Raw genomic sequence first — 26,105 nt, 5'->3', positions numbered from 1 at the left:
AATGAATGAATATCAAGGGTGTAGTCGACCGATACCAAGTTTTATTTCGTATTGATTTCCTCAGTTAATTTTTAATCTTGCATGATAGTGAAAATTTAATTATTTAATTGCTAAAATTTTTAGTAGTTAATCTCAACCCAAAACCTCCTTTTATTTTAAAGAACACTTTTAAATTTACCTTTCCTCGTGGGAACGATCCCTACTCACACTACTGCATTATTTGTTTATCTGATTGAGTCGAGTAATTTGGGCGTGATACGACTAAGCGCTACCAATAACCCTACTCAAGCAGATCGAATACACAAGACGTTCCTTCAAGATAAATCAGATCGATTTGAGCCGGATCAATTAATACTCAGATAGCCAGATCAATCATTCCTCGAAAAGCTCAAAGCTCCACTTGAAAGTGACCATTGAGCTGAAGGACAAAAGGCACATTGAATGTTGGAAAAAGGCACTCACTAAAAGTCAAGAAACATGAGCCAATCTTTGGAATATGTCGGAAGCTCAAAATCCGAAATAGTTGGTGGCTCATTGCTTACTGGTTAGTTTTCTAAAGGCTATATATATATTCAAGAAGACTCGATACAAATATATAGAGAATTTTTCAAAAATCATAGTGGACAACTTGAAAGAAAAAAATACGAAGCTATCAAAGTCTTAAGTCCATCTGAAAAGCCAAAAAGCCTTCATTCAATATCCTCACTCAGAAATCAATCTTATCAGATCAAAGTATTGAGATCTTGAGTCGAACTGTATTAAGAAGATCGTTGTGCTCTAAGAAATAAATACACAAGAACGATCCAGATCGAAGTCTATCACAACTATCCAGATCAACATATCAAAGCACATTCAGTAGCTTCATTTGTAACTCAAGCAGATCGATTACACTGTTTTGAGAAGAGAAGAGTATTGCTATGAGTTCTTGTTTAGGCATCGGATAAGTCCTAAATCAGATTGGGTTTTTACAAAGGATTGTATAAATCAAAGTCTTCTAGTGGAATCCTTCTGGAAATAGAAGAAGGGGTGACGTAGGAGAATTCATCTCCGAACATCCAGAAACAACTCTATCTCTTTACTTATTGCATTTACATTATCCTATATGCCTTGGTCTACATTGATTCAAATCTGCGAGGAAGATTACTTCCGCCTGTTAACTCTAGATCTTTCGAGCAGATCAAAGTTTTAAGTAACAAAACTTCATCTGGTTTTAACGAATCAGATAGAAGAAATTTTACAAAAAGAAAATAGTGTATTCACCCCCCCTCTACACCTATTTCGATCCTAACATTTTATATTAATACTGTAAGTTTTAATTTTTCTTTTGTTTGATCTTTTAAAAATTTATTTATCTATTTTGATTAACTGCAACTCAATTAAGCCACAAACTAAAATTTAGCTTATTCTTATATATTTTTATATTACCTAACATTACATAAGGTAATTGTGAAAAATGAAAAAATAGTTCTTTTCAGAAAATAATAATTAAAAATAAATTATGTAATGGTATTAATGGACGCATTAGTTGCAATTTAATGAAAGTGTATAATGTATTTATGGATATTAATATTTACATACAATATAATGAAAATATTTATTTACTTTTATGCCCTAACTAAGATGTTGTTTTTACTTTTATATCTCTATATATTTTTATATGACCTTACTTATAGTGTAAATTAAAGGGCAAAGTTGTTATTTCACAATGTTCAAATTTTATTATTTTACTCACACTTTTAGATATGTAAGCTAATATATTATTAAATATACATGATTTTTTTAAATAATTTTGGTGAAATTTTTTTTTATTTGTCAAACATATATATATATATATATTTATATATTCACTTTATATATCATTTTTTATATTTTTAAAGCATTATTTAGAAAATCTCAATACAATTAATCAAAATAATATACAATCTAAGGACAAAATAGAAAATTTTGAGTGAAAATATTTATTCTGTTAATTGTTTTAGATTGAAATAATACACAATCTAATAAAATAAATATTTTATCTTTAATAATTTTAATAAATATATATTTTATTTTTTAAAATCTAATCATTTTTATCTTAATCGAAATAATACACAATCTAATAAAATAAACATTTATTATCTTTAATAATTTTAATAAATAGATAATTTTTTTCCAACATTTAATCATTTTTATTTTAATTTTTTTAGATTTTCCTAAAAATTTTGTACGATAAAATGTTATTTCTCTAATTTATTTTTATTATCAAATTTTTATTGAATTTTGATGTATTGTTGTTTTTAAATTTTCTTAAAATTATGTCGTAACCAAATTTTATTTTTCGGTTATATATTTTTTCAGAAAAAACCACTTTGATGCTCACGTGTTTTAAATTTTGTTTTCTCAAATTCATAGAAAATAATTAGAATCAATTAACTGAAGGTGAAGTTTTATAATTAAATAAGATGCAAATTAACACAATGTATTTTTAATAACAAATAAATTATATGAAAATAATATACTCATTGATTGCATTGATATTCTAATAGTATATCATAAACTTTATAAATGTAGTATGAAATTTAGAAAATCAATTAACATGTGCCTCACACGTTAGACACGGGAAAATGTATTAGATATAACATAATACAAATCATAAATTTAAATTTATTCACCTTTAAAATAAAAGTAAAATAAGTAATAATTAAAATTTCGGATAATATTCATTTGTTTTATTTTTTTAAGATATAGTAAATTTCTAATATTTGATAAAGTCTTATGTTTGAGTCTTAAATTTATTTAGATAAATGTGCATGAATTACATTTTGACGTTTATTTTTGGAAAAATTGCTTTTTGATTTTATAAGTTTCTTTATTTGTAATTTCGATACTCTGTGTTATCAGATTTCAAAGTCTGTTGTATTTGTTTTGTTTTGTTTTTTGTTTTTTTAACGATTTTAGAGTCTTTTTTTCGATGTGATACTTTTGTAGCATATACGTTTATAGTATTGCATTTTCGATAAAAATAACTAAAATTGCCAAAAATCAAAATACGCAAGACTAAACTGAAACTGGAATTTCGATATCGCTAAAAGTCCTCTATATCTGTTAAGTCCTTGTGTTTTAAATTTTGGACATAAACGCCTACAGAAATACATATAGACAAGGGGATGCGCTCAAACTTGAAAACATGGGGATATAAGTGCTCAAGATTTGAAAACACAAGGAGTTAATAATTTATTTTTCATAATGGGTTTTTAGGAATCTTGAAATTTAATAGAGGTAATTATCTCATATGAAAATATAGACCCAAAATAATAATTTGAAAATATTAGCGGACCAAAATTATAATTTTTTATTTATTTTTCATAATTATCTTTGATTTATTAATATTTATTGATGAAATTTATAATATTTAATTTTATTTAAATTCCAAATTATCCATATATTATATTTTCTTTAATTTTTACATTCATTTTCCACCAAATGTTCTTGCAATTATTTATCAAAAAATTCTCTAATGAAATTTTTTTATTTATATTCACACTTTTAAAGATAAAAGTATTAAATATACATGATTTTTTTAAATAATTTCGGTTAAAAAATATATATATTTCAAACATATATTCACTTTATACATTAATTTTTATATTTTTAATACACTATATAGAAAATCTCATATCAATACAATTAATCGAATGAATATACAATCTAAGGACAAAACACAGTGAAAAACTTAGTCATTATATTTACACTTTTATAGTCATAATAAAATAAATATATTGTAGTGACCCTTACCGAGATAATATACTAATCAGAAACTTAGACATGCAATTAACTTAATTAAAACAGTAAACCATAATTAAACTGCGAAAGCAATAAAGGATATACAATCCCAAGAAAATGAATATGTAAATACCCAAATAGTTATACAACCAAATCGAAATATTGTATCAACCCAATACAATAAAATCCTAGGCAAAGCTCCAGCTGGCCAACCACTGCCTAGCCCCTCTTGGATCCACCCGTCTCATCCAATCGCAATCCTGCCCCATGATATAGGGTGTCCAAATACACAAACTACGAGATGTGAGCATAAAACGCTCAGCACGAGAGTATGAGTATACATGCATGCAAGTGTACCTCCTACTGACTAGAGGCCAATAATCAGATAACAAAGACAGACCGGGCCCTGGTATGTAGCATGCTGTGCCGTCGCTTCAGGAGATGGATCACATACCGAAAACCAGTGGATACTCCGGACCCAAATTGATGGAAGTCCATCCACTAACAGGATAGGGTAAAATCCCACTAACAGACATCTCAAAAGAGATAGCTCAAGATGCAAATGTATGCAGCATATAATCATGTCAAATAAATCATGTAGTCACATAATACATGCATACTCAGTCAGGATATCTCGAACAGTACTTTTGTACCTCAACTACTAGGCAAGCTCTACCAGCTCTAGATCCACTCCTATAATCCGCACTACACTGCCAAATGTTACTAATATCATTATAGTGCTCTAAAAGCCTTAACTAAGCTATTTCATATTCTTAAATATTTTTAGGAAGCAAAAGCTATACCTGCGTCCGTCGTCAACCCGTTGCTGTCGATTGCCTCAAAAATAGGCCACAGCTCCGCTACTTTGCCTGGATCGCTATGCTACTTTTGGATTCCCAATGGGACACCTAGAATTCCCTAGATCTAAGCTAGAAGACTAAGGAATCGAGAGAAGAGAGGTGAATGGTGCATCTAAAAATAAGGCTCGGAACCCCCATTTATAGACGTAGTTCGGGTCGTCCTAACCGACTTTGGAGCCTCCGAACACATTCGGGCCATCCGAACTCAAATTTGGGGCATCCGAAGTCCCATCAATGCATCAGCCATGACATCATCTTGCTGACGTAAGCAATGACATAATACTGGACTCCGATCGGGCCGTCCGAACCTGGGGACGGAGCATCCGAACATGTTCGGAGCCTCCGATCCTGGCTTCGGATCGTTTGATCACGTTCGGAGCCTCCGATCTTCCTATCGGAGCATCTGAACTCAAGGTTCCTGATTGCGATTAGTTCTTTAATCTCTTTATTTGGTTACAGGCTACTACATATATATTATCTTTAATAATTTTAAATAATACATGCATATTTTATTTTCCAACATCTGAATTATTTTTATGTTAATTGCTTTTAGATTTTCCTAAGAATTATGTTTCAATAAAATTTTATTTCTCTAATTTATTTTTATGATCAAATATCTATTAAATTATGACATATCATTATTTTCAATTTTTTTTTATAAAAACAAACTCAATTATTAACTCATTAATTGTAGGGAGAGAGAAATTATTGTGCTTCCTCAAATGTCCTTATAATTTTCATGCAGTAATCAAAAATACCCCGTGTATTTAACACTCCAATGAACAAAATTTGGGCAATTATGACAATACACAATAAAAAAACTTTGCCCTCCATTCACCCTTTTATAGCAGAAATAAACTAGTACATATAATTTGTGATGTACATTGACATCACTTACTGATGTACGTTAACACAAATCAATATTTAATATGGTGTTATTTTGTTTTGTTCTTTTTCAATGTTTTAAATGTAATTTATTTTACTGACACAAATTATTGGTATACGTTAACAAATCGATTTATTGAGATCATTGTTTATAAGTTAATTAAATGAGTTAGAAAGAAATTGTATTTGATGATACCAAAATTTTACCCCGCGTTCAGTCTGGTAGAGCGGATCTCCAAATTTTCAACAAAGCGGGTTGGGAACGACGGTGTTCGGCATAGACAAAACAATGTTAGGGGGCGTCAAAGGTATTTTCGATGTGACCCTCTGATGCCTAAATCAGTGCTCAGAAAAGGAAAACGAGAGAAAAATAGAGAATAAGGGTGTGTGAATATGTGAGCAAGAGTGAACGTGTAAAACTAAACAATACCTGTATTTATAGGAGTTGGAGGGGTGAATTACCTTGTTGCAGTAGAATTCTTATTAGGGTAAAATTCTACCCAAGGTAGGGGACTAAAGTAGAAAGGAGTCAGCCATCATGTCGGCTAGGACTCTTGGGCCGACTTAATAATGGATCATATCTCGATTTTTTTATAGCTTATCTTTATCTATTAAAGATCCTAAAATATTTTCGATATTTAGGTTTTAGATTGTTGGGCTCATGTAGTAACCCGGAACCCATTTTAAGATAATAATATGTTAAACATAATTTAGGGTTGGTAATTGATCTATTTCGGAGTGTTATTGGACTTCGGAAGAGGAATTTGGGCTTTTGACTTTGGGCCAGATCGGAAGCTCCGATCCCAGTTCGGAAGCTCCGATCCTGACCACTTCGGAAGCAGATCGGATGCACGGGGATTGGATGTTCCGATCAGGAACGGAGGTTCCGATCTCAGCCAGCCAGCAATGCTCGATGACTCAGCCGTGAGTTTTGACAAGTGTTGATCGGGGGTTCGATCGGAAGTTCCGATCCCGGAACGGTGGTTCCGATCCCGACGTGTCGGACATGCACAGAATGAGCTGGAATCGGAAGCTCCGATCCCGAGATCGGTGGTTCCGATCGTTGCCGAGATTTTGGCTATAAATATGGCTCATTTGCTTCAGTTTTGAAATACGATTTCCCGCGTTTCCTTCTTCAGTTATATAGTGTGAGATATACACTTGAGGGCCCTATCGGTTAATAGTGAGGTTCTGAAATAACCACGGTGAGGTTATAGTCATTCAGGACTAGCGACTCCAAAGGGCTAACTACGGACGAAGGTGTGGTCCGGGAATTTATTTAAGTTTTGGGAGTACTTATTAGCTTAGTTAAGGCTTATAGAATTTATGTAGTGATACGGTGAACTTTTGAATATAGGCTTGGAACCTAGGATCTATTATACTTGAACTAGCCTAGAGGTACGTACACATTGACTGAGATTGCCAGCGAGTATACATGTTTATATGTTGCATTTATTTGGCATTATTATATGGCATGATGTATGATTTACCGTTTTCTATACTCATATGTCATGTGCATATACACGTTGAGCCTATACCCTGTTATACCTGATTATAGAGCCGCTCAGCTCTATACTCGATAGTCTGTCACTGAGAGTACCGCGACGGCGGGGGCATTTATGTCTGTCTACTCTGGTGTACTAGACGAGTGTGGTTGCACCCAGAGGTTGATCCGTGCGGTGGCAGCACTCATATGGCGCCGGTTCTGAGCATGACTTTTCAGATGACCCTGTACCAGTCATCATGTTGCATGCATTATATACATATGTTTACTCATGTCTATGTACTGGGCGTAGCGCTCACGTCCTAGTTGTTATCTTGGACACCCTATTCCATGGGGCAGGTCGCAGGATGGACGGAGCTGGTAGTTCAAGGCAGGACTAGGGAGCAGGAGCTTTGAAAGTTTTTATACAGCACGATTTATTAGCTGTATAATGTTTACTTTTAAGAATTTCGATATGGTTGTATCACTACAGATTTAAGCCTGGATTATATTACTAAGCTGATATGTAAATTATGGATTATGTTTCCGCACGTTTTTACTCTGTTAAGTATTTTGCTGTATTAAGTTTCATGCATGCTATTAGTTGCCAGTTAGTAGGTGATTCCAGGCAGGGTCACTACAGCTCAGGTCAGGCCTCTACATTCCCCAATCCTAGCTCGACCCATTGGGCTCATCTGCTAGAGCTTGGACATGTTTGCGCTGCCTGGGCTTTCATTCGGCTTGCCCTCCGTATTGGGCCCAGGTCAGGCTTTTATCGTGCCTAAATAGGGTTTGGCCCTGGGCTTCTATGACCAGGACTTGAGACTCAAACCACTGTTCTAGGCTTATTTCAACTTCGGCCCTTCACAAAATAGGTTTTAATGGGCTTCGAAATACCTTTCCAAAAACATAGATTATTGGGTTTGGATCGGATCAGACCCATATATTTTTACAAACATCAATAGTACCTCCTCCTTCTGGTAAAAAAAAAAAGTATGAAGTTTAGACCATGTAGTTTGGTCGGACACCAAGCCCAATATATTACGTATGTTATGTGATCTAGTACAATGTACTTTATGCAGTGCCCGAATTTCAATTCTCACCATGTGCCTCCTTTGAACGGTCCGGATTTCGATCCTCGTTATGTGTTTTCTCTGGACGGTCAAGATCTTTAGATGGTACAATTTCCGAGATATTATCTTAATGATGTGGCCCGCCCCAAGCCACTGATCAGCACTATCATCCAATGGTCAGGATTGATTTGCTCCTTCTATAAATAAGGCAGCAAAAATTTCATTTTTTTACTTTCACAGTGTACGTTTTTACTCTGTCGAGCTATCGAGTGTTCCCAACCTGTCCTGCAACATCCGCCCCGCACTGGTTTCCCTCGAGCCCTAATATTTATTTCCCCTTCTTGTAAGTTTTATCTCTCTCTATAAAACTAACTGAAAATGTCCTCTTCGGACGAAAACATAGTCCGGGAGATCGTAGCCTTTATAGAAACCTCCCTTTTTCCCAAGACACCCAAAGTCTCCGACTCTCAAGGGTCGGATGCTGACCCGAGCCCCTTCGAGACTCGGGAGGCCTAGATGAGGAGGCTTCATAATATTAGGACCGACGAAGCTCAATTAAGGGCGGATGGTAAGTATTGGTTCGAGGTTTTGGCTTCCCACCTTGGACTGGACATGGGCTCGACCATCAGGGATAGGTCGGGTATGCCTGATACTTGTGAGCTAATGCTTCCCAATTGTGAAGACCGAGGCCATAAACCTCCTAAAGGTTTTTTGAGCTTTAGTTTAGACCAAGTAAAGATGGGTCTTAGATTTCCTATCCCAGATATTATCCTATCCATGTGTCAATACTTATGTGTAGGCCCAAGACAACTCTCCCCCAATTCCTTTAGCTCTATTCTTTCCTTAGGGGTGTTATTTTGTTTTTTTTTCCAAGTCCCTTTAGATTTTGGGAACTTTGTAAAGTTCCTTCAGATCAAAAAGAATGTCCCAGGATGATTTTACATATCTGATACCCCATGAAATTATTTTAACCCGAACCCGTTAATTATGGGTTTATAAGGGTTGGCCCAATGATGAGGTTATTATTTATAAAGGATAAGCCCAAATTCTTACAGGGTAGGGCATGTACAGGCCTGGGCTGAAGTTAACAGGGTAACCCGAGTTGTTGTCTAATGGACCGACCCGAGTTGGGGTCTAATGGACCAACCCGAGCTGGGGTATATTGGGCCGATTCGAGCTAGGGTCTAATGGGCTTGGTATGTTTCCTAATTTATATAGGACTCGGTTATGTTGGAGATAAGCTTGACCATTGCACAGATATAAATGAGATATGGATAAACTCAAAAACAGACCAATGAATGAAGAGTCCTACTTCAGGACATGTTATAATTCGACTAGGTAACTTACTCTATTTTTCCCTATAAATACAGGTACTGTTATGGTTTTATTATTCACTACTCACTATTCATTATTCATCAATACTCACTCTCACTTTTACATTCACACACTCATATCTCTCAGTTTTCGCATTAATCATACCCATCTGCCTTCAAGACACTGACTTAGGCATCGGAGGGGTCACGCCGAAAACACTTTCGGCGCCCCTTGACCTAGCTGTTGCTTGTGCAGAACTAGGTGATACCCGACTCAACCTGCTTTCTAAAGGATTTGGAGGATCCATTCTACCAGACCGAACCCGAGGTAAAATTCCGACATCATCAATTGGCGCCGTCTGTGGGAATTTGAAGAAAAAGAGTTTCGATGGCTAATCAGAATGGAGATCACCCAAATTTAGAGGTACTAATAGCTCAGGCTGTTTAGAGGGCTTTTGCAGAAAGAGCGGGGGCCAATCCGCCGCACATTGATTATAATGCCCACCTCAATAAAATCAGAAATTTGAAGGAGGAGATGGAGCAGTTAAGGAAAAAGCAGGCCGGGTACCTAGCTATCACAACAAGAAACATTCCTTTTACTCAGGAAATATTGGACGTCGACCTCCCCAAGCAGTTCAAATTGCCTCATGTTGGGGAGTATGATGGCAAAGGGGATCCTGAAGACCATTTGGCACGCTTTGAGAATGCAGCTCTGTTGCATAAATATTCTGATCAGATCAAGTGTAGGGCTTTCCTTACTACTCTCATAGGACCGGCCCAGCAATGGTTTAATATGCTACGCCCGGGGGAGATCAAGGAATTCAAGGATTTTAGCAAATAATTTTTGCATCACTTTGCTAGCAGCAAAAAGCATCCTACCACTACTTTCAGCCTTTTTGCAATCAAGCAACGGGAACATGAAAATCTGAGAGCCTATATCCGCAGGTTCAGCGCCTTGGCCCTCGAGGTACCCACGGCTATGACAGACCTACTCATCAGTGCCTTCATGCAAGGGCTGGATACAAAGGATTTTCTTAAATCTTTAATAAAAAGGGCACCAGAAACATACGAGGAATTACTCGCCCGGGCTGAAAAATATGTCAACATGGAAGAAATACAGGTTTCGCGGGCAGCTATGAGGATGGAACAACCAAAAAGTCCAAAGAACAATAGGGTTCCGAGTAGTAATTCAGGGATGGGACAACCATTCCGACCCACATTATTGGGAGAATTCACCGCTTTCACTCCTTTATGCATGAACAAAGTCCGAGCTCTACAAATTTGTGACGATCGGAGACTCACACAGAGGCCTCCCTGGGCTGAGAAGGGACCTCGAAACAGGGAATCAGATAAATATTATAACTTTTACAATGAATATGGGCATACTACGGAGGATTGTCATCAATTAGATCAAGAAATCGAAAGGATAATACAGCAACATTCTGAGTTGAAAAATATATTGACCCGTCAAGAGGGGTATGGCCCGAACAGGGGACAGGGAGGAAGGTCAAGACAAAGAGCCAGGACTGGTCCTCCACATGAAAATTTTAACCAACCCAATCAAGACCAGCCCAGGGATGACCGGGCTAATCAGAGACCAGCTCCGCCTGCTCGAGGAATTATAAACATGATTTCGGGAGGCCCCACTAATGGAGATTCCAACCGAGCTAGGAAAACGAATAGTAGAAAATTAGTAAATATGGAGATCGGCAATCAAATTGTCCACAATGGCCCGACCCTCTCTTTTGGGCCGGAAGATCTGAAAGGGATTTCTAACAACCATAATGATGCACTGGTGATAAGGGCCATGGTCGCAAATTATGATGCAGCCCGGATATTCGTGGATTCAGGAAGCTCTGTCAACGTCCTATTTCAGGAAGCAATAAATCAAATGGACTTGGGGAAATACAAGATAGAGCCATTCTTAACATCACTCTTTGGTTTCACAGGTCATGCTATCCGACCTGTGGGGTTGGTGCATTTACCCCTAGCTCTGGGTAAGAGCAACATCCGCAAAACCAGGATTTTGAGTTTCATTATTGTTGATGCTCCATCTGCCTACAATGTCATATTAGGCAGACCTGCCATGACCACTTTCATGGCAGTTGCGTCAGCCCTGCATCAGAAAATAAAATTCTCGGTGGGAAATGAGGTCGGTGAAGTACAAGGGGATCAAATTATAGCTCGCAAATGTTATGTGGAGGAAGTCAGAATAGAGCAAAAAGTGGCCAGGACTGATAATATTGACAGAAATGGGCTTTCTGGCATGGAAAAATTCAACTTGATAGAGGACACATCTGTCACTACGGAAGAAGAAATTGAGGAAATCCTGATTTCACCTCCCTCTGGAGTGGTAAAAATTGCTCGCACCCTTGAAACACGATTGAAAGAACTGCTACTGGAATGCTTGGAAAAAAATAAGGATGTTTTTGCATGGTCAGTTTCCGACCTAGTAGGGGTACATCGAGAAGTGGCAGAACACCAGCTCAATGTAATAAAGGGTGAAAGAGTGGGTGCCCGGTTAGCCAACTTGTGGCTAAGGGTTTTGATGACTCTATGTAAAACAATCTTTTGTTTAATATAATTTACACTTTTATAATGGCATTGACTTTATCTTTCTTCATATTGTTATATTATGATATAATATTGTTGTTATGATAAAGACCTTGAATATACTATAGTGTATGTAAGATGTGGTAGTACATGGGGATGACTATCATGAAACACGTCTTATAGTCACTGTATATTCTAAACAGTTCCTAGTCGATTGAGCCGTCCGTTAATAAGGATAAGGATCGCTCAAGATTGAGACTAGCATTTGCGATGCCGAGTACCACGTTTCATTGGTATGGAACATAGAGATGTTCAAAGCATGCAAATGGACATTCATACGATGAATGATCGAACTACCCTATCCGGACTTTCCAAGTGGTATCACTTATCGAGTGGATAAAGTCCGCGGTTTTGGTTGTACACCATTAGTCCTTACTACTTGAAACATCATTGAGACTCTATATTCTAGTACTGTACTTTGACTCGTTTACCGACTGTATTGGGGTCATCAGGTGTCGGGATTGGGTACAGTTACGACACATATAGGAGTCGATGCTTTGTTGTCAAGGATTCACCACATACTTGCTAGTGTGGATATCCTATGCAATTTGAGGAGATATTAGTGTGACGAATCTCTGGCCAGAGTACATGATGTGTTTTAAGAAATGGTTTCTTAGTATCACATGCAATGTCACTATTTGATCTTCAAGATGCATTGCATAGTTATCGAATCTCGAACGACTCTCGATTTACCAATAGTTGTTGATTCGATCGGGATACATGGATGAAGGGACCGTACTGTACGCTAACCAAAATCTATTGGTTCTTGCAAGCACTATCAGTGATACCTAGGGAATCATGGGGCGATGTTGCTCGGTGCTCTTACCATGATTCGATAGGCAAGTCGAAAATTGTTGTTCCGAGTCACAAGGAGTTGTGAGCCCACGGCTAGCTGTATCCCTGAACCATTGAGGGTCACACAAGTAATGGATTTCTAATTCCCGTTGAGATAGTTAAATTTAAAGAGTTAAATTTAATGAACAAAGAAGTAGGACTTCTTATATCAGAGTAGAAGAGTAAGATTTCCTAAAATGACATAGGGATGGGCATTTTTGGAAATCACTGAATTCGGATTCAGAAAATTTATCTTGACTTTAAAAGATGCAGAAATGGTTTCTGTGCACATTGGTGAAATTGGTTTATCAATCTGAGTCACGATGAATTTTATATTAATTTCTGAATATGCAGGCTTTAACTTATGACTAATGGGCCCTAAGCTGATAGCAGCCCACATTATAAATAAGTTATTGCAGTGCAGAAATTAGATACAAGTCTCATAATTTTCGAACACTAGGGTTTTGAGACCTAGAGTGGCCGCCCCCTCTCTGTGTTTTTCTTTTTGAAATCCAGTCTGTGAATTTCAAATTTGCAGTCTGGTTTAATGGATCAAATTCATTAATTCTCTTCGTAGAAACTTCTGATAGATTTTCTAGTGCAATCTATCAGAGGGATTCGAATTCTGTTCGTGGACCTGATTGAAGAATTGTTCGTCCATCAGTTCCTGGGATATGCAACAAGAGCAGAGTTATCTGTTGGTGTCCATAATCTCGTTTCGAGATTCAAGGTAAAAATTTAATTGTTATTTAATTTTTACACGCACAATTTAATCGTAAAGTTTTGATACACATGTTATGGAATCGTTCCATATAAAATTTTAAAACTTCCGCTGCACCGAGTATCAATTCTGATTGATCTGAACACCGTTTTCCAACAGTGGTATCAGAGCTAGGTTGCTCAGATCAAGCGATTAAATTAATCGATTGTACAAAAATTTTTTAAGCCTTGGTTTTCGAAACAAAAGGATTTTAAAAATTTAAAATTAATGGGCAAACCCGGGGCAGCGAACGTCGCTGCCCAAGGGCAGCGATTGGATCACTGCCCAGGGCAGCGCACGGTGCTGCCCATGGGCAGCGATTTGATCGCTGCCCAGGGCAGCGATCATCGCTGCCCAAGGGGCAGCGACGGGCTTCCCGGCCCGAGCTCCTTTTGGGGCGCGGGCTACCCGGGATCGTCCCGGGCGGCCCGGGAAAATTAATTTTTATTTTTAATTAAAATTTTAATATGTTAAAATTCTATTTTTGGTCCGATCGAAAATTGTTTTTGATTGGTCCACGAGGCGTCGGATTGAATTGTTCGAGTCCGAAAATTTTAAAATTGATTTTTGGATAAATTTGAATTTTTGGAAAATTTATAGATTTTATCCGTTAAATCAGATTTTATGAAATTAATTATTTTTGGTACAATTGATGATAAGATATGATCTTATGGAAATATTGAGTAAAATATGATTTTATGTATAAAATTGGATTTTATATGTAAAATATGATTTTATTTGATAAAAAGGTAAAATATGATTTTGTATGTAAAATAATATTTTATATATATGGAATATGATTTTATCCTTTTTAATTTAATTGCCATTGCATGTTATCCAATAAATTAATTTTGAATTAAATATTATTGGATAAGGATGATCGATTACCATGACCAATTTTGTAGGTGTATGTTAGGAAATTTACATTTGTTTTTATTATTGTTGGATTTATTAATGGGCCTAGTTTATGGCCCAATATGAATTGTCATATGTAATAAAAGTGGGCCTGGTTTATGGCCCGTTCCCACCCCTTAAAATGTATCCCCTACTTGTCATAGTTATTTATTGTAAATACATTATACTTAGTGGGAGATGAAGATTTGAAGAAGAAGGTGGGCCCAGCAGACAATAAAGACTGAAGAAATGTAAATTGGAAGCACAATGTAATATGATTGCATTGCATACTTGCATATCACCTAGGATTGGACTTAGACTCGTGATTGGCAACCACGGGTCGATTAGTAATGGAATCGATCATCCTAAAATATAATATATGATATTATCGTTGTATGCATGTTTAGACTAAATTGTATGAATCCCGCAAGCATACAAATTTTAAATGATGAGACAAATTTTCAAAATTAAAATCCCTCATTTTAAATATGATTTAAAATTGATATCAAGATAAATAAAGGAAATTTAAAAATTGATTAAATGTTCCTACCTTCCATCAACGATAAATGTATGAGTTGCTACCCGCGGAAACGGTCCGGCTCATATTATTGGGGGGGCCCGTTCGTCGGAAAGCTGTACATTGGATCGACACATGTTGTAAGTTGGATGGAACTCCCATGGGATTGGCTCATATTATTGGGGATCCACATGGCGACCGTCCATCACAACTTAATATTGATGGGTCATCTTGACATGTCACAATAAACGGTGTCATATTATTGGGCCCTTATTGGACATGAGGTAAAAACATGCAGGTTGCTTTGGAAGCAATTGGGCTCTACCTTTTGAAAATTATGGTTGACTGATATTATTCGGGACTATAGTTTGTCAATTGGACTCCATGTTCCCACTAAAGAAAATGTTTCTCGTTTTCACTAGAGGGTAGTGAAATCGTTAAAATAGTGGGAGTGAGATTCATAAAATAAATTTCGCCTATTTTATGTCTTAGTAAATTAATTAAACAATCACTGATTATTGTCTGTTTCTTTTCAGTATTTCATTCAGATGAATTCGCGCAATCCACTATTCTCTATTCTCGAACAAAATAAACTGACTGGCGCAATCTATACAGGATGGTTCCATAAGTTAAGATTGTCCTGAGTTCGGAAAAGATTTTCTAAGTGTTAGAAAAAGCTTCTCTGAAAACAGCCTCGGCTGATGTAACTGCCAAAAGGTTGGCCGAACTAGAGAAATGGTTGGACCATTATCTCAAGGCCAAATGTTACATGCAAAATTCGACAAGTCTAAACAAGTTTTCCATTACTGCAAGAAACCCGATCATTGGAAACGTAACTGCAAGGAATATCTAGAGCAGTTGCGAACTGCGAAGGGTATGTTTTATATTGAAATAAATGTTTCACTTAATACTACTTCTTGGGTATTGGATACCGGATGTGGATCTCATATTTGCAATGATTTGCAGGTGATGACAAGAAGTCGCAAGCTTAGAATGGGTGAGACCCAGCTGAGGCTCGAAAATGGTTCTAGAGTTGAAGCCAAAGCTGTGGGAGACGTTTATTTAATTTTGCAGAACGATTTTAAGTTACTTTTGAGAGATGTTTTATTTGTTCCAGACTTGATTAAAAACATTATTTCTGTTTCTATGCTTGATAAAGATGGTTTTTCTTGCAATTTTGTGAATGGGATTTGCAATATTTACAAGAATGAATGTTTGATTGGAAATGGACAACTTGAAAACGATCTATATAACTTAAAATTAAAAGACGTTCCAATAAATTATGTTGATAAACCGGTAACAACGAACAAAAGGAAAATCGATAGTCAAAACCCGGCAAACCTTTGGCATGCTAGGCTAGGTCATATTTCATCAAGGAGGATGAACAAGCTAGTGGGAGAGGGCATGTTTGATATGTCTGATATTAACTCTCTATCTACTTGTGAGTCCTACCTGAAAGGAAAAATGACTAAATCTCCTTTCAAAGGAAAACCTGAGCTTAGTCAAAATCTATTGGATTTGATCCATACGGATGTTTGCGGACCATTTAGTATTGGTACAAAATTTGGTCACACCTACTTCATTACCTTTACTGATGATTATTCTAGGTATGGGTACTTATATTTGATGAAATATAAGTCTGAATCATTTGAAAAGTTCAAAGAATTCAAGGCTGAAGTAGAAAACAAACTAGGTAAGAGGATTAAAGCACTTCGATCAGATCGAGGTGGAGAATACTTGAGTACCGAGTTTTTGAGCTATCTAAAAGAGAATGGGATTCTCTCTCAGTGGACTCCTCCTATGACACCTCAGCTGAATGGTGTATCGGAGCATCGTAATCGAACTTTGTTGGACATGGTTCGATCCATGATGAGCTTCACTGAGCTCCCACCTTCGTTTTGGGGCTATGCTCTTGAAACGGCGGTATTGTTGTTGAACAACGTTCACACTAAAGCAGTGAACAAAACACCATACGAGTTATGGAATGGCAAACCTCCTAAGTATTCGTACTTGAGGATTTGGGGATGTCCTGCTTACGCGAAGCAGACAGTGGGAGATAAGTAGGATAGTCGATCCACCTTATGTTATTTTGTAGGGTATCCGAAGAATTCAATCGGATATTATTTCTATCATCCTACTGAAACAAAAGTGTTTGTTTCAAGGAATGCCACCTTCTTGGAGAAGAAGTTCTTATTGGATAAGAAAGGCAAGATGATGGAACTCGAAGAAATTCGAGAAGAACCCGATATACAAAATAATGATCCTACACCTCAGGAACCATTGATTGACACGCCTATTACTAGAAGATCCGAGAGGACTTCTAGGCCTCCTATTAGATATGGTTTTCTTCTTGAAGGGGATCAAAGTAAACCCGACATTGGATGTGATCCAAGAAACTTCAAGAAAGCAATTTCTGATGCGGATTCAAATTTATGGCTTGAAGCTATGTAGTCGGAAATATATTCGATGCATACAAACCAAGTTTGGCCTTTAGTAGATCCTCCCGATGGAATTGTTCCAATAGGTGTAAATGGATCTACAAGAGAAAGCTTGGGCCTGATGGTAAGGTATTGACCTACAAGGCACGATTGGTGGCGAAAGGGTATACTCAAAGACAAGGAGTTGACTATGATGAAACCTTTTCACCAGTTGCAATGTTCAAGTCCATAAGAATCCTTATTGTCATAGCTGCTTGGTATGACTATGAGATATGGCAAATGGATGTGAAGACTGCATTCCTTAATGAAAACATTAAGGAGGATATCTATATGATGCAGCCTGAGGGATACACATCTGTGGAAATCGAGCGTAAGGTATGCAAGCTTCAGAGATCAATTTATGGTCTCAAACAAGCATCAAGAAGTTGGAACCAGAAATTTGATGAAAAAATAAAGGATTTTGGTTTCATCAAGAACCCGGAGGAACCATGCGTGTACAAGAAAGTAATTAAGGATGCTGTGACATTCTTAGTACTTTATGTTGATGACATCCTACTCATTGGGAATGATGTAGGGATGTTGCAGTCAACAAAGATATGGTTATCAGGTAGATTCTCGATGAAGGATTTAGGTGAGGCATCCTATATTCTAGGAATTCAGATCTATAGAGATAGATCTAAAAGAATGATAGGACTCACTCAATCAACTTACATCGAAATCATATTGAAAAGGTTTTCAATGGATGGGTCCAAGAGAGGACATCTACCTATGTGTCATGGAGTTTCTCTATCCAAGTCCATGTGTCCCAAGACTGATGAAGAGATAGAAAAAATGACACATGTACCATATGCGTCAGCCATAGGTAGTATCATGTATGGGATGATATCTACCAGACCGGATGTAGCATTTGCTCTGAGTGTCACGAGAAGATATCAAGCCAATCCCGGTCAAATGCATTGGAAAGCCGTGAAGGACATTCTTAAGTACTTACGAAGGACTAAGAATATGTTCATGGTATATGGAGGAAGAGAATTGAGATTGGAAGGCTACACCCACTCTAGCTTCCAAAGTGACGTGGATGACTCGAAGTCAACCTCTGGATTTGTGTTCATGCTCAATGGCGGTGCCGTCTCTTGGAAGAGTTCCAAGCAGGACACCACAGCGGATTCCACCACTGAGGTAGAATACATTGCGGCATCAGCTGCTGCTAAAGAGGCCGTTTGGATGAGGAATTTCGTCCAAGAGTTGGGCGTCATTCCTGAAGCTGTTGGTCCAGTCCCGGTGTACTGTGACAACACGGGTGCCGATGCTCAGGCAAAGGAACCAAGGTCTCATCAAAGATCCAAACACGTACTGAGGAAATACCACATCATCCGGGAGATCGTGGAAAGAGGAGACATCACTGTCGAGAGAGTGGCCTCTACAGACAATATCGCTGATCCGCTTACTAAGCCCTTGCCAGGACCATTGTTTGACAAACATCGCGAAGCAATGGGATTACGTAGTATGACTAGTTGGCTTTAGGGCAAGTGGGAGATTGAAAGAGTGGGTGCCCGGTTAGCCAACTTGTGGCTAAGGGCTTTGATGACTCTTTGTAAAACAATCTTTTGTTTAATATAATTTACACTTTTATAATGGCATTGACTTTATCTTTCTTCATATTGTTATATTATGATATAATATTGTTGTTATGATAAAGACCTTGAATATACTATAGTGTATGTAAGATGTGGTAGTACATGGGGATGACTATCATGAAACACGTCTTATAGTCACTGTATATTCTAAACAGTTCCTAGTCGATTGAGCCGTCAGTTAATAAGGATAAGGATCGCTCAAGATTGAGACTAGCATTTGCGATGCCGAGTACCACGTTTCATTGGTATGGAACATAGAGATGTTCAAAGCATGCAAATGGACATTCATACGATGAATGATCGAACTACCCTATCCGGACTTTCCAAGTGGTTATCACTTATCGAGTGGATAAAGTCCACGGTTTTGGTTGTACACCATTAGTCCTTACTACTTGAAACATCATTGAGACTCTATATGCTAGTACTGTACTTTGACTCGTTTACCGACTCTATTGGGGTCATCAGGTGTCGGGATTGGGTACAGTTATGACACATATAGGAGTCGATGCTTTGTTGTCAAGGATTCACCACATACTTGCTAGTGTGGATATCCTATGCAATCTGAGGAGATATTAGTATGACGAATCTCTGGCCAGAGTACATGATGTGTTTTAAGAAATGGTTTCTTAGTAGCACATGCAATGTCACTATTTGATCTTCAAGATGCATTGCATAGTTATCGAATCTCGAACGACTCTCGATTTACCAATAGTTGTTGATTCGATCGGGATATATGGATGAAGGGACCGTACTGTACGCTAACCAAAATCTATTGGTTCTTGCAGGCACTATCAGTGATACCTAGGGAATCATGGGGCGATGTTGCTAGGCGCTCTTACCATGATTCGATAGGCAAGTCGGAAATTGTTGTTCCGAGTCACAAGGAGTTGTGAGCCCACGGCTAGCTGTATCCCTGAACCATTGAGGGTCACACAAGTAATGGATTTCTAATTCCCGTTGAGATAGTTAAATTTAAAGAGTTAAATTTAATGAACAAAGAAGTAGGACTTCTTATATCAGAGTAGAAGAGTAAGATTTCCTAAAATGACATAGGGATGGGCATTTTTGGAAATCACTGAATTCGGATTCAGAAAATTTATCTTGACTTTAAAAGATGCAGAAATGGTTTCTGTGCACATTGGTGAAATTGGTTTATCAATCTGAGTCACGATGAATTTTATATTAATTTCTGAATATGCAGGCTTTGCTTGTCAGGCTTTAACTTATGACTAATGGGCCCTAAGCTGTTAGCATCCCACATTATAAATAAGTTATTGTAGTGCAGAAATTAGATAAAAGTCTCATAATTTTCGAACACTAGGGTTTTGAGACCTAGAGTGGCCGCCCCCTCTCTGTGTTTTTCTCTCTGAAATCCAGTCTGTGAATTTCGAATTTGCAGTCTGGTTTAACGGATCAAATTCGTTAATTCTCTTCGTAGAAACTTCTGATAGATTTTCTAGTGCAATCTATCAGAGGGATTCGAATTCTGTTCGTGGACCTGATTGAAGAATTGTTCGTCCATCAGTTCCTGGGATATACAACAAGAGCAGAGTTATCTGTTGGTGTCCATAATCTCGTTTCGAGATTCAAGGTAAAAATTTAATTGTTATTTAATTTTTACACGCACAATTTAATCATAAAGTTTTGATACCCATGTTATGGAATCGTTCCATATAAAATTTTAAAACTTCCGCTGCACCGGGTATCAATTCTGATTGATCTGAACACCATTTTCCAACAAAGGGTTGTTGCCCTATCATTAAAAAAAAACGGCACTTCGGTCCTGAAAAAGATGCGGTAATAAAAGAACAAGTAGACGAATTACTCAGAGCTGGACATATTGAGGAAATATATTTCCCGACCTGGTTGTCTAATATAGTTCTGGTGCCAAAATCTTCTGGTAAATGGCTTATGTGTGTAGATTTTCGGGATCTAAACAAGGCATGCCCAAAGGATTGTTACACGTTGCCCAGAATTGATCAACTTGTTGATTCAACGGCAGGTCACGTGCTGCTCAGCTTCTTGGATGCATATCAAGGATATCATCAAATCCCACTAGCTAAATAGGACAAGGATAAAGTGAGTTTTGTGACGTCAACAGGAACATATTATTACGTGGTCATGCCGTTTGGGCTAAAAAATGCTGGGGCTACATACCAAAGGTTGATGGACAAAGTATTTGAGCAGCAAATCGGCAAAAATATCGAGGTCTATGTAGATGATATCCTGGTCAAGACCCGAACTACGGACCAGTTCATTACCAACCTAACTCAAACTTTTCAGACTTTGAAGCGCTATCAGCTTAAGCTAAACCCCAACAAGTGTACTTTCGGAGTCTGAGCTGGAAAGTTTCTTGGTTACATGGTTACAAGAAGGGGAATCGAAGCTAATCCCGAAAAAGTCCAAGCCATTATTTCTATGAGCTCCCCCAAGAACATACAGGAAGTAGAGAGGCTAACGGGTAGAATTACAACACTGGTCCGATTTATAAGTAGGTCAGCAGATAAAAGCCTCCCTTTCTTTAAGGCATTACGAAAGACAAAACATTTTGAATGGAATGAGGAAAGTGAAAAAGCCTTCCAGGACTTGAGGGCTTACTTAAAGCAATTGCCTGTGTTAAATAAGCCTATCCAAGGGGAAGAATTGTTCTTATATCTGGCGGTGACCAACCGAGCAGCCAGTTCAGTCCTAGTCAGGAAGGACGGAATAAATCATCAGCCTGTGTACTTTGTGAGTCATGCCTTGAAGGGAGCTGAACTCAACTATTTAATGCAGGAAAAACTAGCCTTAGCTTTAGTTATCACTGTGAGAAAATTGCGTCCTTATTTTTTGTCACACCCCATCACTGTGCTCACCAACAGCGTTCTGGGAAAAATTGCAGCTAATCCAAACGCATTAGGGAGACTTATCAGATGGATTAATGAACTGAGTGAGTATGACATCAAATTCAAGCCCCGGACAGCCATAAAAGCTCAAGCCCTAGCTGATTTCTTGGCGGAGACAGTACAACTAGAACAAGAAGAGTTATGGAAGATTTTCATAGATGGGTCATCATGTCAGTCCTGGTGCGGAGCTGGAATTGTGATCATCTCACCTTGGGGGGAAGAAACTAATATTTCAATCAGGTTAGACTTCAAAGCCTCAAACAATGAAGTGGAATATGAGGCATTATTGCTTGGGCTCAAAGCAGCACGAAACTTGGACATCTCCCGAGCTAATCTGTATTCCGATTCCCAATTAGCAATCCAACAGAGCAACGGGAGATTTGAATGTAAAGATGGGAAGATGTTGAGGTATATCAAAGCATTAGACAAAGCCAAAAAAGGGTTCACCGAGTTGAACTTAGAGCTCATCCCCCTGGCTGAAAATATTAAGGCAGACCACTTGGCCCACTTAGCCAGTGCTCTGAGTGACCGATCTGATCCCATTGTTGCAGGTCCGGAACTTGTTTTGCAACTAGAAACTCTGGATGATATTATAGCTTAGGTACCAGAAGGAGACTGGCGATATGATATGCACAAATATCTAATCAAGAAAGAATTATCAAGTGATAATAAGAAAGCAAAGGAAGTTAAGAGAAGGGCTCTCCGCTTTGTCATGATCAATCAAATTCTGTTTAAACGATCTTTCTCTCAGCCTTTGTTAAAATGTTTGGGTCCTGATGAGGCCAATTATGTCTTACGAGAAATTAATGAAGGGTCTTGTGGCAGTCACCTGGGCAGTCTGGCCCTAGCTCGAAAAGCACTTCTGGCAGGATTCTTCTGGCCAACCATGCGGAAAGACTCAGCAGATCTGGTTAATTCTTGTTATAATTGCCAAAGAAATGCTAACCTACAATGGAGACCTGCAGAATACATGAAGGCAGTGGTGGCCGCTTGTCCTTTTGATCAATGGGGGATGGATATTGTAGGGCCATTCCCTGTTAGCACAGGGCAAAGAAAATTTTTGTTGGTCGCAGTCGATTATTTTTCCAAATGGGTTGAAGCCGAGCCCTTAGCCAAAATTACAGAGAACGAGGTGCTCAATTTTCTATGGAAAAATATAGTATGCCGTTTCGGGATCCCTCGCAGGTTGGCATCAGACAATGGGAGACAGTTCTGTGGATCTAAAGTTCAAGCATGGTGTCAAGAAATGAAGATCGAACAAGTTTTCACCTCTGTGGAATACCCGCAAGGGAATGGATAGGTCGAAGTTACTAACAGGACGATTGTTCAAGCTCTTAAAACACGACTGGATGCAACTAAGGGTAAGTGGGCAGACGAACTCCCTTCTGTATTATGGTCTTACCGAACTACAACTCGATCCGGTACGGGTGAAACTCCTTTCAGCATGGTGTACGGGACTGAGGCAGTTCTCCCAGCAGAAACTGGATAAGAGAGTGCTAGGATAATGGAATACGGGGCAAACAATCAAGAACTGCGAGCAATGGATTTGGACCTACTTGAGGAGCACAGGTCCCGAGCTGAAATTAGGCTTGCAGCCTATCGCAAACGAATGACCCAGGCCTACAATAAAAGAGTATATCCTAAGGTTTTCCAGGAGGGAGACCTGGTTATGCGAAAGATACAACATCCCGGGGAGAGAGGAAAGCTAGAGGCTAAGTATGAAGGCCCCTTCAAAGTAATAGGAAAAACTGGAATAACAGCATATTATCTGGAAGATGCTCAAGGCAAGAAGGGTAAAAGGCCATGGAATGCTCAGCACTTGAAAAAATACTATCCTTAGTAGCCCCGCTCGGGTTTCATTAGATCACTAGGCTGGTCCTTAACCAGTTGGTCTTTTGGCGTTATTTATGTTATTAAATAGTCAGTCCTGTTTTGCTTAAGTTAGGATCAGTCATGTTTATTGTCAATTTTGTTTTACAACAATGTCGTAGAAAGAGTCAATTCTGTTTTATAGCACTTAGTATTTCTTGGACATTCTTTATAAAAGCCCAGGCAGGTCTGGCATTCAAGGACCACATCAGTGGAACTAAAAGCCCAGACAGGTCTGGCCTTCAAGGACCACGTCAGTGGAACTAAAAGCCCAGGCAGGTATGGCATTCAAGGACCACATCAGTGGAACTAAAAGTCCAGGCAGGTCTGGAATTTAAGGACCACATCAGTGGAACTAAAAGCCCAGGCAGGTCTGGCATTCAAGGACCACATCAGTGGAACTAAAAGCCCAGGCAAGTCTGGCATTCAAGGACCACATCAGTGGAACTAAAAGCCCAGGCAGGTCTGGCATTCAAGGACCACATTAGTTGAACTAAAAGCGCAGGCAGGTCTGGCATTTAAGGACCACATCAGTGGAACTAAAAGCTCAGGCAGGTCTGGAATTCAAGGACCACATCAGTGGAACTAAAAGCGCAGCCAGGTCTGGCATTCAAGGACCACATCAGTGGAACTAAAAGCCCAGGCAAGTCTGGCATTCAAGGACCACATCAGTGGAACTAAAAGCCCATGCAGGTCTGGCATTCAAGGACCACATCAGTGGAACTAAAAACCCAGCAAGTCTGGCATTCAAGGACCAAATCAGTGGAACTAAAAAATCAGGCAGGTCTAGCATTCAAGGACCACATCAGTAGAACTAAAAGCCCAGACAGGACTGGCATTTAGGGACCCCATCAGGAGAATTCAAAGACAAGCATGTCTGTCATACCAAATTCATTAAGCTTATTAAATGATCAGGCAGGACTGGTTAAAAAACCCACGGTAACAAATCTAAAGGGGGTTTCAATCTCCAGGATTCCACCCGAACCCTCACAAATTTAAAATAAGTGGAACTTACCTATTGTTATTCGGCCAATCCGGGTGTATATAGGACGGGAATTTAATAAGTTGCATTTCATGAGTTCCCGCCTAAACTTTTAACTCGGTTCAGGCACAGGTAAGGTCATGTCTTCAAAATTAAGTTATGACTCACTTGGTCAGTCCGGTCACATATAGGTCGGGTCGGTAACTTTTTACACTTGGTAAAAATTGGCGTCGTGACTGTTATTTGCATTTATAATAAGCATATTTATATAAAAAACCCGAGCTGGTAAAAAAACATTCAAACTAACAAAGTATTGTGTCAGCCCGACCTGGGCAACAACAAAAATAGATGACCACGCAGGGTCTACCAATTATATCATGTTTTTAAACAAGTGTTCATACAAAAATCAAGGGGCGGGGGCGTCTTGGGGCTTAGAGCTCTGTTCGGGTTCTGAGGTTTTTTCTGGTTCGGCCTCCTCATAATCTTCTTCTGGAATGTCATCGAGAGCTTTGGAACAATCCAGGAAAGTGGCGGGGTGCTCGGCCTCCGAATATCCATTAGTCGTGAACTGGGCTAGACATCCCTTGAAACCCTCGTCAAAAAAGGTGGCCGCTTTCTCGGCTACGGCGTTAGCAAAATCCAAGGAGTTCAGGAACTCCTTCTTCTCGAGCTCTTTGGCAGCTTCAAGTTCTTTGTTCAAGGCCCGCACTTTACTCTCCAGCTCAATCTTCTCCACCTCCAGCTCGGAAATTTTGGTATTAGCAGCTCCCAGGGCAGCCCGGATCGATTCAGTTTCCGCTCTCAGCTTGGCCTGTTCTGATTCGTATTCTTTTTTCATCTCACGGGTCTTCCGCGTGAGTTCAGATATCCGAGCCACAAAAGCTTCTTGGTTCAAGGCATGTTCCTCCCGAGTTTTGAAGGCTCGGCTAGTAATTTCCCTCCCCAAGCTAAAGCCTGTGAAAATATAAGGGATAAAGGCTAGCTCGGTCAAAGGCAGTTCAGTATATAAATTAAGTTAGAAAAATCACAACGTACCTGCAGAGTTTCCATGGCAAAGTTTTGTTCGGCTTCCAAGTTGGGCACCGCTTGTAGGATCTTTAGGTCAGAGCGGGAAATCAAGTTCTGCATTATGCCCAGGCACCCTTGAGGGTCGGGCTTTGAGAAAAATGACATATCAGGGACCCTGGGCATATTAGGCATTCCTTTAGGCTCAGTATCAGGTAGGGATTCGAACTCTACTATCGCTTCCTTGCCACGAGCTCGGGAAGAGGAGACAGGGGGTGGTTGCTGAAGCTCGGAC

This window comes from Henckelia pumila, chromosome 2 (genome assembly GCF_033568475.1).
Source record: "Henckelia pumila isolate YLH828 chromosome 2, ASM3356847v2, whole genome shotgun sequence".
Lineage (NCBI taxonomy): Eukaryota > Viridiplantae > Streptophyta > Magnoliopsida > Lamiales > Gesneriaceae > Henckelia > Henckelia pumila.
This window is presented reverse-complemented; position numbering follows the sequence as displayed.